Source organism: Vombatus ursinus, unplaced genomic scaffold (assembly GCF_900497805.2).
Source record: "Vombatus ursinus unplaced genomic scaffold, bare-nosed wombat genome assembly UNPS02014181.1, whole genome shotgun sequence".
NCBI classification, from domain to species: domain Eukaryota; kingdom Metazoa; phylum Chordata; class Mammalia; order Diprotodontia; family Vombatidae; genus Vombatus; species Vombatus ursinus.
In genome coordinates this window covers 28,045-43,660 of record NW_020953959.1, presented here as the reverse complement: position 1 = coordinate 43,660, position 15,616 = coordinate 28,045, and positions in this window count along the sequence as shown.

The window sequence follows — 15,616 nt, the reverse complement described above, 5'->3', positions numbered from 1 at the left end:
CTAATGATTTGCTAATAAAAGTCAGATATTACCTCATTGTTGGTGAATCAGTTCTTAACTCCCTGGCCTACTTTTTCATGGCATGGAGTGCAAATTCTGTCCCCATTGGTACTCTTTGTGAGACCATGGTGAGGTCTTGGAGGAAGGCCTAAAAGAATAATGTTCCATCATTGAATTGTGTGGAACAGAGACTTCATATTGTTTTATGGGATAAACCATGGCTTTCTCTTATACTTATGCATTAGGATATAAGTTCCATGAAGCCTGAGACCATTTCTTATTTACATTTACCATCTCATAGGGCTGTCATGAAAAATGCTTGTAAACCTTAAAGCATTACAGAAATATTCATTCTTGTTTCTCCTAGTACTTAGCACTGAGATGAGCACATTGTTGGAGGTACTAAAATGTTGCATTGAAGGCCAAGTCAAATTGGGTCAACAGGCATTTATTAAGAGCTTACTATGTATCGGGAGCTGTGGTTAGCATTGGGGATACAAAGAAAGGCAAAAATAATCCTTGCTCTCAAAGAGCTCATAGTCTAATGAGAGAAATGGAAACAACTATATACAAACAAGTTACATACAAAACACACTGGAAATCATCTCTGAAGGAAGGCATCAGCATTGAAGAGGGTAGGATTTTAGCAGAGACTAAAACAAAACCAGAGAAGCCAGAAAATGGAGACAAAGAAGTGGAGACAGGCATTTGGGACAGCCAGAGAAAAGGCATGGAGTGTTGTGTGTAAGGAATAACAAGAAGTGAATGATGGCGGACCACAACGGGAAGGAGGGGCCAGATTGTGAAGGGTTTGAGTAGCCAACAGGTGATTGTCCATTCTATTTCATCCTCGGGGCAATAGGGAGCCATTGGAGTTTTTTGAGTAGGGGAAGACATTGTTAGACCAACATTTTAGGGAAATCACTTTGGTAGCCAAGTGGAGAATGGGCTGGTTTGGGGATAGACTAAGGCAGGGAGACAATCAGAAGGTTATTGCAATAGTCCATGCATGAGGAGATGAGGACCTGCACCAAGTTCCCATGGTGAGGGGGAAAGGATGGGAGTTATCAGTAGTTGTGTTTTGAGGGCTGTGGGCAGTCCCACTTCAATGATGGTGAAAGGTCATTTCCTGTCCTACTGGCTTAGCTCACACTTCTTGGCATTCCCACTAAGGAGCAGAGAAATTGCCACAGGATAGCTGTCCCAAGGGAAAATAAGCAATGCAATCCACAGGGCTAGATATAGAAATACCCATGAATTACCTCATTTTCTTTAAGTTTTGTCAATGCCTTTTAAAAAGAAATGCCAGTTATCTCCCAATATACCTTGCCCCCACCCCCATTTATATAGCACATGGTCTGAGCAAACTATCCCAAATCCCACTCCCACTGAGGAGCTGGGTGTCCAGAACTTGGCTATTATGTATCTTCAGGGCTCTAGAAGAGCCCTAAGGACTTGGGAGGGGAGTCTTTTCTTCTCTTTTTAAATAATATTTTCTTCTTTCTTTTTAAATAGTATTTTATTTTTTTTCTAAATACATGTAAAGATAATTCTTAACATTCATTTTTATAGTATTTTCCATCATGAGTCCTTTGAAATTATCTTGGATGATTTTATTGTTGTGAAGAGCTAAGTCAATTGTAGTTGATCATCTCACAATATTGCTGTTAGTGTGTATAATGTTCTTCTGGTTCTGCTCACTTCACTCAGCATCAGTTCATGTATGTCTTTCCAGGTTTTTCTGAAGTCCACTTGCTCATTATTTCTTATAGTACAATAGTATTCCATTACATTGACATACCACAACTTGTTCAGCCATTCCCCAACTGATCGGCATCCCCTCAATTTCCAATTCTTTGCCACCACAAAAAGAGCTCTTATAAATACTTTTGTACACTTAGATCTTTTCCCCTTTTTAAAATTTTCTATTAATTTATTTTTAGTTTTCAACAATCACTTCCATAAGCTTTTGAGTTTTAAATTTTTCTCCCCTTCCCTTCCCAAGACAGCATGCAATCTGATATAGGTTCTACACATACATTCCTATTAAAAATATTTTCACGTTAGTCATGTCGTAAGGAAGAAGTAGAACCAACAGAAGGAACCACAAGAAAGAGGAAACAAAACAAAACAGAAGAAAATAAAAATAGCAAATAGTATGCTTCAATCTGCATTCAAACTCCATAGTTCTTTCTCTGGATGTGGATAGCATTTTCCATCATGAGACTTTTGGAGATGTCTTAGATTTTTGCATTGCTGAGAAGGGCTAAGTCTATTAAAGTTAGTCATCACACAATGTGGCAATTATTGTGTACAACATTCTCTTGGTTCTGCTCACTTCACTCAGCATCAGTCCATACAAGTCTTTCCAAGTTTTTATGAAATCTGCCTGCTCATCATTTCTTATAGCACAATAATATTCCATTACATTCATATACCACAGCTTATTCAACCATTCTCCAATTGATAGGCATGAGGAGAGTCTTTTCAAAAGCTATAGCTCAAAAGCCCCCATTGGTGTGCTTCCCCTTAAGATTATCAATTCATAAACTTAGCCTGCCTTAAGTAGCTTTTAGAAAGAGGGTATTTACTAAAGTGAGGCAGGAAGAACAGTTGGCATAAAATACTTCCCTTGTTCCCCAAAAAGTCTGTGACACACTCCTCTGTGAATACATAGAGTTCAAGGGGAAGAGGTGTCAAGCTTATAGAGCACATGTGGGGAAGGAAGGAAGGAAGGAGGGAAGAAAGGAAAGAAAGGAGGAGGGAAGGAAGGAAGGAAAGAAGGAAGGAGGGAAAGGAGGAAGGAGGGAAAGGAGGAAGGAGGGAAGGAAGGAAGGAAGAAAGGAAGGAAAAAAGAGGGAAGGAAGGAAGGCAGGAAGAGAAGGAGGGAAAGAGGGGGAGAGAGAGGAAAGAAGGAAGGGTGGAAGGGAGGAAAGAAGGAAATAAGCACCTATTAAATGCCTACTATGTGCCAGGCATGGTGCTAAGCACTTTACAAAGATTGCCTCAGGACTGTATATATTATCTTGCCCAATTACCATTTTACAAATGAAGAAACAGGTTGAACTGTCTGAGGTCACACAGGTGTTTCACCTAGGATCACAGATGTAGAGCCATATTGGTCCCTCACCCAGTAGGGCTGAATGCCCCATCCTCAACTGTTCTGGGACTCCAAGGTAGGGGTCTCCTCACCTCGAAACCTGCTCTTCTCTTTGTCATTGAATGGTCATTGTTAACATCTAAATTGTTGGGGCAGCTAGATGGCGCAGTGGATAGAGCACTGGCCCTAAGAGTCAGGAGGACTTGAGTTCAAATCCAGTCTTAGACACATGATACTCACTAGCTGTGTGACCCTGGGTAAGTCATTTAACCCCAGTTACCTCACCAAAAAACAAACAGAACATATAAATTGTTAACATTTTTTTTTTTGCAAGGCAATCAGGATTAACTGATTTGCCCAGAGTCACATAGCTTTTTAGTAAGCTGTGTCTTAGTAATTGTCAAGTGTCTGAGGCTGGATTTGAACTCAGGTCCTCCTGACTCTAAATTGTCATTAAATCACAGCATTGCCTCAGTCCTTACCATTGCTGACCTTAAACCTTGTGTCCCATGACCTATTTTGTTTTGCCATTCATGGCCCTTCAAGGATGGAGGTCCCAGAGCCAGGGACTGAATTTGGAAACCTTGGCCAAGAATCCACTACAACATTAGGTAATGTCAGGAGGGTGCTGGTAAATGTTTAATAATTGGCTCTTGGAGCGGGGGGGGGGGGAATGCCCATAGTACATTTTAAAGTTTAATCTGCATTAATTAATAACATTTTCTTCATCACTTTCTTAAATCTAGATTATAAAAACAATAAATCAAGTCCCAATTTATAGAATTTGCTTATTTCCTTGGTGTAAATGCTCACATTAAAAATTTAACAATAGAACTCAAGATGGTATGATCTGGCTCCAGCAGACTTCTGTGTGTCTACTTTGCCCTAGGTCATCCAATCTGCCCATCAGCACTGTTGGAGAAGACAGTACCTTTGGCTACTATCAACAAAAGATCAGCTGTGCTAGGTCTGTCTCCAAGGGTCCTGATCACAAGGACATCCACTCTGCCCTTTGTAGAGTGGTCCAACAGGGTGGAAGCCCCAGAGCTCATCCCTCTCACCAACTAAGCCTGGAAGTCTTGCTATAGATCTCACGCTCAATGTCACTGGATCATCTAATTATTATGTCTACCTTTTTCTCCCACCCCGCCATTTCCCTAACTTCCCTATTTCTGTTAAGGGCTCTGACTTTACAATCACCTGGGTTCAAAATTTCACAATCATTGTCATCTCTCCTTTCCTTCACCTCTTATCTCCAATCAGTCACCATATCTTATGGATTCTCCCTCCACAATATACTTCATAGCTGTCCCCTTCTTTACACTGACTGAGCCACCACTCTGCCTCAGGCCTTCATCACTGTTCCCACACTATTGCAGATACCTCCTCATTGGTCCCCTGCCCTCAGTCTTTTCCTGTTCCAAACTTTCTTCCAAGACAACTATGAAATTGGTATTAAAGGACAAACCTGATCATTTCATTCATCCTGGCACAACTTAATATTCTAACATGATTCCTTTACATTAAATTTTCTACAGATTAAAATCATTGCTTTTTGTAGCTGAATGAAAGAATTAGCATGAGTTCCTCTTTCATACAGTCACTGAAAGCATCAGCAATTCAAATCTAGTGGTAGACAAGACAACAGGACAAGATGAAGGAAGGACATGGGCCTCTTTCTGTTCCCACAGGGTTTCAGTCTCTTCTTCCAGGTCTCTATTTGTTGAAAGCTTTTCATTGCATGTAGCTTGGAGCATTTGAGCATTTGGGATGATGATATCTCTTTCAAACGTTTATAAAGAGATACTGGTCAAGGAGAACCTAGTTCCGGGAGCACACGCAAAGGACTGTGTGGATCTTGGGTGACCCTGATTCTGGAAATTTGTGATGGTATGGGCTAGAGACATTAGACTCTCTACTTCAGAGTATTCAGAAGTATTCTCTGTTTCTTGTCTGATTACTGTGGTGAAGAAATGGTCTCATTTCTTCTCATTCCTGTAATCTAGGGTTTCTTAACCTGGTCTATAAACTTTTAAAAAAATTACAACTATATTTTAATATAATTGTTTTTGAGATGAATGAAAAACCCGAGACAGAGTTTCTGGGTAACTAATAATCAATTTATTAATCAGGCTAGCAAATGATCAATAAATTGATAGTCAGTGTTCTCCCTTGGTAACTAAAGACAAAACTATGGAGATCATCAAATGCTTAAATACCTTTGGAAAAATGGGTGCCTCTGATAGATGGAGATCAACCCCAATTGGTGACCAATCATGAGGAGGTGGACATATTAATGAGGAGGTGGGCAAAGTCTTTGTAACAAAAGAATCAGTCTTCCCCCAGACCATTCAAGCTGAACAATGTGAGGGTTTCAAGGGCACGAGCCTAATGCTTTTAGGGTTGGAATTCTTCTAGATTAGATTCTCTTTATACTTTAATCAGAAGCAAACTCTCCAATTTGGGTGGGGTCCTGCCCAAGATTGAGGAGAAAGTTCCTGGAGGATTGGCCCAATCTCGTCATCAGCCCTGCCCTTCAGAGACTGACTGACTTACAAGGACTGGTCCCTGAATGAAGGAATAGAAAGGAAATAAAACCTCAATCCTAATTTATAATTGGTTATTAGTAGAAAAGTAATCATTTCTCTCAGTTTCCTTTGTAATCTTACACATTTTGTTTTACACATTTAGAAATATTAATCAGAGAAGGGGTCCATAAGCTTGGCCAGACTGCGAAAAGAGTCCGCAACACACAAAAAAAGGGGAAGAAGCCCTGTTCTGATCCCTATTTCAGCTCAGGACCTTTAACAGTTAAAATGAACCCCCTTCCTATTTCTACCCCATCCCTTCATCTCTAGGCCAAACATCCCCAGTTCTCTCAGCCAATGTTCATGAACCATGGTTGAGACCCTTCATCATCCTGGTAGCCCTTCTCTGAAAACACCCCAGAGATATGGGGGAGCACTTACACACAAGACTTGGTTTTCAGTTTTACCTAGGTGGCATGGGGAATAGAGATGTAGGCCTAGAGTCAGGAAGACCTGAGTTCAAATCTAGCCTCAGACACATCCTAGCTGGGTGACCCTGGGCAAGTCATTTAACCTCTGTTCACCTCAGTTTCCTCATCTGTAAAATGGGTTTCATAATAACAGCACCTACCTGCCAGTGTTGTTGTGAAGACCAAATGAAATCATAATTGTAAAGTGCCTGGCACATGGTAAGCACTATATAATTGTTAGCTTTGTTTTTAGTGTTTCCTATTATTGATTTGCAGAGCAACCAGGGACGTTAATAGGCTATGTATGGGGGTATGATTGAAAGAATTAATTACCCAAGGTTTACTCAACTCTTTTGCCAAGACCCTGGGATGATTTGAAGAGGATTCAGGTAAGTGACTAAGGGATTGGATAAAAGTTAAAACGAATCTTGCACCAGAATTCAGAGTTTAGCCTGAGGAACCTGGAATGGTAGCGGGAAGGAAAGTACAAAAGTGGGCGCTGAGGTACTGGAGCCAGCTTCCCTGAGGCTTTGACTGGCTACTGCAGCAGCATCTGGTCCTTGGGACAGAGAGGTTGTGTAGCAAAAGGAATCCAGAAGATGGTGGCAGAGATGTCAGGCAGAGAGTGGCTTGGTGGAGAGGCCCACCAGAGGGCAGTGCAGCCGACAATAGCTACAGATCTGCCAGGAATGGGAAAGCACCAGTTCATTCAGTGATGTTGCTCCAAGACATAGGTGCTTGTGGCTTCAGAGATGTGACCCGTATGTGCCCTGGTCACACATGTTTCCCACAGGAGTTCTCCCTGGTGACCCATGGTCCCCATGGGCACCCCTTCCCCAGTGATGGGGAACTAGGCCTTTACAACCTGCCCCCAAACTACCATTCCAGCCTTACTAACCAGAATGGACCCTCCTTTGTCACTTATTTTGGTATGCTGTTTGATTATCTAATTTTTAATATTATAACTGAAAGATGATATAAACATCACTGAATGGCATTTTAATCTGAAAAATACCTGAAGGCTTTAATGTATAATAAATTGAAGGCAACATGGCAGCCCACATCCCAGTCTTGTTCTACTCCAGCATCTTGACTCCACCCTCACCCTCAGTCTTGTCTGGCATTATGTCAAAGGCCAGCAAAGGGCTAGTTCCACTGACCACATCCGGATTGTTGCATGTGTCGGGATCATGTGGTTGTAAGAGAGATGAAGTAGCTAGGAATACTGAGCACAGACCAGACTTTTAGGGGACAGGGGAGATGTCCTTAATATCTGAGAGACCGTCATGAAGAAGGGCTGCCTTTCTTCTGTCTAGAACGGAGGTTACAAGACAGATTTTAGCTCAACGTAAGACAAATGTTTCTAACAATGAGAGCTCTCTGAAAGTATAATGGGCTGCCTTGGCAGGGAGTGACTCTCCCCCCCTGGAGGTTCTGAAGCCAAGACTGGATGACTAGATGATGATGATAGTGTGTGGTAACGTAGGGCCTTCAGGTCTAAGACGGACAATGTGGTCACTGTAGTCCCTTCCAACTTAAAAAATCCATAATTCTGTAATCTTTCTTCAATGCTTGGCTAAGGTGCCACCTGTTGCAACCAAGCCTAACCAATCCCCCCACTTGTTACTGTTTTCTATCTCCTCAAATTAAACTGAATCAATCCATCAACAAGCATTTCTGCCTCCCTATTACATCTTTTCCACTCTCCCCTCTAGAATCAAATATTAACTGCCCTGCCAGGCCACCATTTCATCAGGCCTCCAGCCACCCTCCCTTCACTTCTGGCTCCACTCTTTAATTTCCAGACTTCTCACCCTGCACCAGCAACCTTCCCATCTTGGAGATACATATGACCTGAAGCCCACTCTCCTAACTGGTGGGTCTTCCCATACCCCTGCTTTCCAGCTTGCTTCATGTGTGTCTTCTCTGCCCTTTAAAACGTAAGCTCCTTGAGGGGTAGGGACTGTTTTTTTTCTTACTTATATTCACAGCACTTAGCACAGTGCCTGGCACATAGCATTTCATATCTATCTATCTATCTCTCTATCTCTCTATCTATGTCTTTACAACTTGCCCCCAAACTACTATTCCAGCCTTAATGGATAATGCTTCATATGTCCTCTATGTACAATTCCATGTGGCCAACCAGCCTGATCTTCTTGCTATTCCTTACACTGAAAACTCCATCTCCCATCTCTGTGCTTTGTACTGGCTGTACCCATTCTTCGAATGAAGTAATAGAAGTAATACAATCTCTGAGAATCCCTATTCTTCTTTCAGATTCAGCTCAAGAGTCATTTTCTGCCTAAAGCATTTCCTGGTCCTCACCTCTCCACCCCACCCCCACCCCCAACTGCTAGTTCTTCATCAGCTTGCAATTATTCTGTATTTATTGTGTATGTTTTTATATTCAGATTGTATATGTTGTCTTGCCGATATTGGAATACAAGCTGCTTAGAAATCTAAGCTATCAATGGAATTATGAAAAAATGATTCAAAGCACTAATAATTAGAGAGACACAAATTAAAGAACTTCTTATGTTCCACCACACACTCCTCAGACTGGCAAAGTTGACAGAAAAAGAAAAATACCAAATGTTGGTGGGGCTGTGGGAAAACAGGTACCTTACTGCACTGTTAGTGGGTATGTGAATTGGTACAGCCATTCTGGAAAGTAGTGCCCCCAAAGTAACTAAACTCTGCATAGCCTTTGACCTAATGATGCCATTAATATGCCTGTGTCTCAAAAGAGGTCAAAAAAAGGAGAAAAGGTCCCATATGTACAAAAATATTGGTAGCATTTTTTGTAGTGGTTTTGTTGCTATTCAGTCAGTTTCATTTGTGACCAATTCTTGGTGATCTCATTTGAGGTTTTCTTGGCAGAGATACTGGAGTGGTTTGCCATTTGCTTCTCCAGCTCATTTTACAGATGAGGAAACTGAGGCAAACAGGGTGAAGTGACTTGCCCAGGTGTAAGCTCTGAAATTCCCCCAACCTGGAGAATCCTGTACCTCCCTCCTAAACAGTGGAGAGAATGCAATACTAAAGGAAGAGGCCAAGGAGCTTCAGGTTGATTATAGGTAGTAGTTTAATCAATTGGTTACTTACATTGGGGTGGTATGATGGATCCCTGCCAAGAGTGTAATAATCTTTGGTTTGGGGCAGTGGCCAGACTACAGATAGGATTCCTGCAAAGACCCCAAGAGAGCCCAGTGATAATTTTAGAAATCAAACAAAAGGAGGTGGAGCCACAGAGTAAATCACTACTGATTGGTGGGTATTTTGGGTTTCTGCTTAGTAATAAACTCATTTTCAAGCATAGGCATTAAGCCAGTATTGATGGGTAAATGCCCAAACACAAGATTGTGTATTGGTCATGTACGGGATGTGAACTGGTCATTGTATCCATGTTATGACTTTCACTCATCACAGCATCTAAGTTATGACTCAGTATCTAGATTATGATCTTTTTAAACAGGTCACCATGTCCGGGCTTCCACCTTTCACAGAGTTTTCACTTCTTATTGTGTATTATAGCTTTTCCCCAATCAGGACACCACAGTCCACCTCTGAAAAGCCACCCATACATTCTTTCCAAATATCTTCTGCAAGGACCATGGGGTGGCTCTATACTAGGGTCTTTGGGGCCTTTTTGGGTACAGCCAGGGTGGTCCCATTTGTAAGCATGAACCACAAAGGCAATACAGGCACAGGGAGTGAAACAAGCTGACCAGTGAGAAAATTACCACAGTTGTTACAGTTTTCTCCCATCCCCTCCCAGGGAGGTGAAGGAAGGAACACGACACATCCTTATTCTTGCCCTGGGCACCGGTCACAGCTCAGCAGCAGGTGTAGTTTCTCTGATTGGAAAAGTGTGGGGGGACAGCTAGGTAACACAGTGGATAGAGCACCGGCCTTGAAGTCAGGAGGACCTGAGTTCAAATCCGGCCTCAGACCAAACACTGGCCACTTACTAATTGTGTGACCCTGAGCAAGTCACTTAACCCCAATTGCCTAAAAAAAAAATTGTGGGCAGTGTTCCCCTATATGTTCCCAAGATGAAGTATACATACCCAACCTTGCACTGCCTCCTCCTCTTTCTCTCTGTAGTGTCTCTGTCCCAAAATTCTCTATGACCAATCTAAAAAGCCCTTGAAACAGTTCATGACACCAGTGGTCAGTCAAATCCTGAGAAAACATTTGATTCTCTAGGGTTACACTGATGAAGGACTAGATTCTGGTATAGGGTTATAGTCTTTCCTCAGGCCAGAAATTTTGAAGTCATGTGCAAAAATCAGTTAGGGCATATTTGGAACCTATAACTGTATAACCTAAACAGGGGTGGGAACCTACAGCCTTTGAGGACACATGTGACCTTCTAGGACCTTGAGTGTGGTCTTTTGACTGAGTCCAAGTTTTAAAACAAATCCTTTTTTTTTTTTTGCAAGGCAATTGGGGTTAAGTGACTTGCCCAAGGTCACACAGCTAGTAAGTGTCATGTATCTGAGGCTGGATTTGAACTCAGGTTCTCCTAACTCCAAGGCCAGTGCTCTATCCACTGTGCCACCTAGCTGCCCCTACAAATCCTTTTATTAAGGGGATTTGTTCTGTGAAGTTTGGATTAAGTCAAATGGCCATATTTGAAGACCTAGAGGGCCACATGTAGCCTTGAGGCTGCAGGTTGCCCATATATATCACCTATATACATAAAAGATACGTATATAGGGGAAATTGATTTTAATATTTAAGGCACTAGTAATGTGTGCTATAAGGCCTCCGTGGTAAGGCGTCTTACCAAAGATTGGATTTAAGAAGAGTACTGAAGAAAGTCATGGAATTCATAGATATGAAGACATTTATATATAGATATGAAGAATATTTCCTCCAGTCACGGGGGATAGCCACTAAAAGATGAAGTGTTGTGTGTTAGGAATGGCAAGGCCAATATTCCTGAATCAAAGAGTGTTTGGAGGGGAGTGAAGTATAAGAATACAGGAAACATAGGAAGGAGACATACAGTGAGGGATTAGAAGTAAAACAGATGATTTTATATATGATCCTGGAAGTAATAAGGAGCCATTGGAGTTTACTGAGGAACGTGATAAGATCAGACTTGAGCTTTCTGAAGTTCACTTCAGCAGCAAATAGGTTGACAGACTGGTGTGAGCAGAGATTTCTGGTATGGAGACTAATAAGAAGGCTATTGCAATAATATAGGTTTGAGATCATGAGGGACTGAACCAGGAGTGGCATTTGAGGACAGAGAATAGTTGTGGGTCCTACAACGTGTGCTGAGAAAGGAGCAAGTTTAGAAGGAAGCAGATGCAGTGTGACTCTGATCCTGGGAACAGATCAAGGTCTCAGTTCTAGCAGAGCTCAGGCTTATCATAAAGTCCAAAGTCTAGAGATAGGCTGCAAGAAGGAACAAATACACACACAAACAAAAAATCCTACCATAAAGAGTTAATATGGTGACAAGGAAGAATAAGATAAAAAGAAATGAAGGACCTGAATAGAATTTTTTTAAAAAGTTAAGTATGATAAACCTCCATGAATTATTAAATGGGACTAGAAAGGAGTATACATAATTCTCAGTTGTATATAACATCTTCAGAAAAAATGACCAGGAAACAAGGCATAAAAACCTTGCAAAGAAATGCAAAAAAGTAGAATTGTTAAACTCATACTTTAAATGCAATAAAAATTACATGCAATAAGGAATCTTTGAAGCAATAATTAAAGAGATTACAGATTAAATAATCAAAAAGGGTGTATCAAAGAACAAATTATAGAAATTATCAATAATTTCATTAAGATAATGACAACAATAAAGCAACATACCAAAAATCTAGGGACAAAGCAAATGCATTAATTAGGAGAAATTTTATATCTATAAACACTTTTGTCAATAAAAGTAAGAAAAACAGTTTAGTTAACTGGACATACAACTAAAAAGAAAACCTAGACAAGCAATAAATTAAAGATCTGAATCAAGCACCAAAATAGAAAGTCTGAAAATCAAAGAACAGATTGAAAAAATTGAATTAATAAAGCTAGATTTTTTTTGAAAAAAACAATAAAATAGTTTAACCATTAGGTAAATTGATTTAAAAAAAAAGAAAGAGCAACACCAATTCACCAGTATTAAAAGTCAAAAATGTATATTCCCACCAAATGAAGAAATAAAATTATTAGAAACAATTTCACCCAATTACATGCCAAAAACTTTAGAATCCAAAATAAATTGATGAATATTTACAAAACTATAAAATGGAATGGAAAGGGATTGCTTGAATAAGAAAAAGAGTTAGCCTTAGTAAGGAGTAAAGCAACTTCATTATATGAGGCAGGGGTGAAGGAGGAGAGAGTGGCACAAGGCACCTGAGTGACAGGAGATGAGAAAGAGGAGAGAAGAGAGATTAGTTAGTGAATAGCCTCATTTTTTTTTGTTTGTAAAATATAAGTCAAGGTTTTCAGCCAAGAGAGTAGTGGGAGAGGCAGTCATGGGAGGTATGAGGAGTGATGAAAAGGTTTGGAAGAGCTGCTGTGCAGAATAGGATAGTGAGTTGATAGGGGAGGAAGAACATTTTGCCTAGCAGCAGTGAGGACTTGTTAAATTACTTGAGGTTACATAACAGAAATGTACAGTGGACCCAGAAAGAATAGTTGTGTAATTGTATGAACTGATATAGAGTGAGGCGAGCAAATCAGAAGAATAATGTATACCATAATTGCAATTCTGTATAGACAAACAACTTTGAAAGACTTAGGACGTCTGATCAAAATAATGATCAAACACAATTCCAGAGGATTCAAGACGAAATGGGGCAGCTAGGGAGCACAGCAGATAGAGCACTGGGCCTGAAGTATGGAAGACTTATCTTCAGGAATTCAAATCCAGCCTCAGATACTTACTAGCTGGACAAACCACTTAATCCTGTTTGCCTCATTTTCCTAATCTGTAAAATGAACCGGAGAAGAAAATGGCAAACCACTCCAGTATCTTTGCCAAGAAAACCCCAAATGGGTTCACAAAGAGTTGGACAAGACTGAATGACTAGACAACAACAAGATGAAACCTGTTGCCTGCCTCCTGACAGAGATGTAATGAACTCAGAGCACAGACTGAGATTTATTGTTTTTATCATGATGCTTCCAATGGATTTTGTTTTTCTAGCTTTTTCAATGAAATGTGATGGGAGAGAATGTGGATATGAAAATAAAGATTTTACCATAAAAGAAAAAAACAAAGACAATAATGTCATCAAGCTACACTAACTTCTCAGGTAGATCATTCTAGCAATTATTTTTTTCACTAACTGTTGGAAAGTGGCAGGTGGTCCCATGATGCCTTCTGGCATACACTCAAATATCTAGCTGGACAGATGAAACAGTATTATCTTTGTTTCGCTCAGCCACAGGAATGTGTGAGTATCTACTAAGTAAGTCCAAGACTGAAAACCAGTGGCTCTGTAGCAGATAATCTAGGGCAACTTGAACCCATGGCATAGTGCTCTCTCTGTGTCCTCCAACTCATGTTAATGCTCTTCTTACTGTATTGCTTTCTGCATAGGCCTCCCTTGTAAATTCTTGGTCTCATCCAGTTGCTTTTCCTATCTTTGTTTTCATTATAATCATTTCTGCTTCCTTGAGGAGCACATTGGAGACATTGATTGTCAATCCAGATGTGGTGACTCCTTGATCTGGGTCTAACAAAAGTTTCCATTTGTTTGCAGATAACACTGTGCTGACTACATCAAGCCCTAGAATACTGAATATGCCACTAAAATCGTTAATAACAACAGCAGTCTATCCACAGGTGTCAAACTTGCCTGAAAATCTGCTGAGTACAGCCTGAATCAGATTAAAACGGAATTGAGGAAAGATTTAACAAAATAAATAAAAATACAATACAACATAAATAATGTTATTTTGTGGTTTTTTAAGTCAATATGCAGCCATAGGGATCCATTCTATCTGAGTTTGACACCACTGGTCTACACATATATACCCACCTTCTTTAGAACCACTAGTAAGGGATTCATGAAGCCTCCTGGATTATGTGGTATAAAGAAGCAGCATTTCTTTGGAATGATTTTTATAGGTCTTCATTAATAGGTAGAACTTCCTCTGAGTGGTTGAGAATCAGTGAGCTCGATTCTGTGGGCTGCACTTTAAACATATTCTACATCTCTCTCCTGCAGTGTGAATGGGAGTGTCCTCATGCGGACTTACATGCTCACCCTACCCAATGCATTCAATTGCCCACGAGAACTCCCAGTTGCCCACAAAGGAAACCAACTTTCATTGCCATTATGAGCTGGTCAGTTACCTTCTCATCATCTTCTCCTGGAGTTGTAGACTTACTCAAGTCCAGAAGAGCAAAAGCCCATGGACATCCCCTGTAGGCATGAACAAGTAACAGGCTCCCCAGAGACACACAAAATGCTACCTTTATATCAAGACCCACTAGAGCTCTAGATTTGTAATAACTCTGCCAGCTGTCCTTTAGGATATCCAACCACTTCTCTGTCCTTTTTCATGCCTAAAGATAAAGAGATGTAAAGGGGTAGGGGGAAACAATGTGACCCAGAACAGAAACCACATTTGATAGAAGCTACATTAAAATTTTAAAATCATTAGAGTCATTTATTGCATAAAATAACTTGCACTTTTCTGAAACTGCTTTGCACATAGGAAACTTAAGTAAGAAATTTCTTTGAAACTGATTTAAAAGACAAAACAAAACACAAAAATTTCTATCTCTAACATAACAGTATATAAATCTCATCTTTATGTCTCTCTCTGGGAGATCACATAGACAATATTCAATATAGGCTATACTTCATACAGTTAAGTTTAGGGCTCTCCATGATTTCCCCATGGACATCCCAGACCATGAAGAACCCTTGAAAATGACAATTTCCCCAAGTACAATCACAGATCAGCACCAACTAGGATGTGGGAGGAAATGAGGCCTTGGGGGAGGAAATCGGGTCCCAGCCTCAGCCCTTCTGCTGTTTATTGCTCTGGTCTCAGGTAAGAGACTATGATGGGCAAAGGCCATAAATAGTCCTTATTCCGATGGCTCTTTGTGCTTACTGAGTATTTGGTAGAATCTGGAAGGCACTATAGAAGCCCATGTGAGGGAAGGATTAAATTAGAATTTTGCCAAATTCCACCCAGTTTTTTCACCATGAGGCAGCATGGTCTAATATTACAAGAAGACTGAACTTGGAATCCTAAGTCATGTCTTCAATTCCCCAGTCTACTGTGATCCTACCAGCCATGGAAGCTTTAGTAGGTCTCTGAAACTCTGAGCTGTGGTTTCTATTAAGTACACTACTATTCTTTCAGTCACCCAGCTCTGCCATCTAGGAGTTGTCCGGATTCTTCCCTCTCACTCACCATACCCAGTCAGTTGCCACCTTCTCAGATTTATTCACAGCAATATTCTCCTTTCTAATAGACACCACAGTCACCCAAGTTCCAGGCCCTGATCCCCTCTTTCCTTTTCC